At 64.7% G+C, this 1,980-nt stretch overlaps 1 non-coding gene across 1 annotated transcript; it reads right to left on the bottom strand.

The window, feature by feature from the left end:
• Positions 1-1,456: 1,456 nt before the first annotated feature.
• LOC131866411 (5S ribosomal RNA) lies at positions 1,457-1,575 on the bottom strand. The gene has a single exon (XR_009365025.1). It is a non-coding gene; the product is annotated as a 5S ribosomal RNA (ribosomal RNA).
• Between the last annotated feature and the right edge of the window lie 405 nt (positions 1,576-1,980).

Raw genomic sequence — 1,980 nt, 5'->3', positions numbered from 1 at the left:
CCCGGTTTACCCCGGGTGCGCACCTCGCGTGCACCTTCGCCGCGGTGGGCACCTTGGCTGGGTTGGGCACCATTGAGCGCTCCGAAGTGTGCTCCAAGGTGCGCACCATGGCCCTCCAAGGTGCGCAGCATGGCGTGCACGAAGTCGGAGCCCGGTTTGCCCCGGGTGCGCACCTCGCGTGCACCTTCGCCAGGGTGGGCACCTCGGTGCGCACACCTTCTCAATGTTTTCTTGCCTTTTCTGGAAATTGGTGAAGGCAGCGCATCAAAGGTGCGCACCTCGGTGTGCTCCGAGGTGCGAACCCGAGAGCGCTCCGAGGTGCCCACGAAGTCGAAAGTCGGGTTAATTGCATTGTTTTCCCCGGGTGCGCTCCGAGGTGCGCAACATCGGTGCGCACCAAGGAGGGCTCCGAAGTGTGCTCCAAGGTGCGCACGATTCGGAGCTCGGTTTGCCCGGGGTGCGCACACCTTGGCTGGGTTGCGCACCCTTTGTGCGCTCCAAGGTGCGCACGAAGTCGGAGCTCGGTTTGCCCCGGGTGCGCACCTTCGCCAGGGTGCGCACCTTGATGCGCACGCCTTGGCTGGGCTGCGCACCTTGGTGGGCGCCATGGTGCGCACCTTTCGTGCGCTCCAAGGTGCGCACGAAGTCGGAGCTCGGTTTGCCCCGGGTGCGCACCTTGGTGGGCGCCATGGTGCACTCCGAGGTGCCCAAGATTGGTGCGCACCAAGGAGCGCTCCGAAGTGCGCTCCAAGGTGCGCAGGTGCGCGCGAAGTCGAAAGTTGGGTTAATTGTCCGGTTTGCCTCGGGTGCGCACCTTGCGTGCACCTTCGCCAGGGTGGGCGCCTTGGTGCGCACACCTTGGCTGGGCTGCGCACCCGGGCGCGCACACCTTGGCACCCGCGTTTCCTTCATTTTAAATTTTTTTTTTTTACAATCTCTCAAGTGGGAAATTCTATAATCTCAACTTTTTTTGCCTTTTCAGGAAACTTTTGAATGGAGCGCATCATTGGTGCGCTCCGAAGTGTGCTCCAAGGTGCGCACCTCTGGTGTGCTCCAAAGCTCTCTCCAGCTGCGTGCACCTGCCCCGGCCGCGCACCCGGCCCCGCCCAGCTTCGCTCACCTGTCCCGGGCGTCTGGTGCGGAACCTTAGAGTAAGAAACATCACCGTGCACCTTGGCCAACGTGCGCGACTCGACCGAGCGCGCACTGGCCGAGGTGCACACCGATTTCACCTGGGTGCGCGCGCAGCACCTCGGGCGCACCGGGGTGCGCGCACAACGCCCGGGTTGCACCGTGGCCTGTGTGCTCGGGGCGCCTCGGGTGCGCGCTCGGTGTCGCCCCCCGCGCGCGCGGTAGTGCGGGCAGCGCACCCCGGCCCGGCCCGGCCCCGACGAGAACGCAAACGGGCAAAAGGTTTATTCAAATAGCATTGCGACGCCCGGCGAAAAACTAAAAAAGGGTGCAACACCGGGACTTCCCGGGAGGTCACCCATCCCAGTACTACTCCGGCCCAAGCGCGCTTAACTGCGGAGTTCTGATGGGATCCGGTGCACTAACGCTGGTATGATCGCACCCGTTATGAGCTTGTCGCAGTGTGTACTTAGCAAACCGCGACCCACGTGCGAATCCACCCCGGCCACCCACCCCCGTCGAGGTGCACACCCTCCCTCGCGAAGTGCGCCCCGTTCGCCAAGTGTGAGCCCTGCCCGGGTGCGCGCACCTTGCTAGGGCGTCGGGTGTGCACCCGGCCCGGCCTACGTGCGTGCACCTGGACGGGGCGTCGTGTGCGTGCAGTGTCCCGTCTGCAACGCGGTGCCCACACACCACCTCGGGCGCAACGACCTGCGCTCACATGTGGGCCGAGTGCACCTTGGTGCATGTTCGGGGCGCCTCGGGTGCACGCTCGATCTTGCCCCGGTGCACCAAGGCACTCGGTTTGCCCCGGGTGCGCACTTGGTGCAAGGTGGGCACCCAAAATAG

The sequence above is a fragment of the Cryptomeria japonica genome, unplaced genomic scaffold, assembly GCF_030272615.1.
Source record: "Cryptomeria japonica unplaced genomic scaffold, Sugi_1.0 HiC_scaffold_144, whole genome shotgun sequence".
Taxonomy (NCBI): Eukaryota; Viridiplantae; Streptophyta; class Pinopsida; order Cupressales; family Cupressaceae; genus Cryptomeria; species Cryptomeria japonica.
This window is presented reverse-complemented; position numbering and strand designations above follow the sequence as displayed.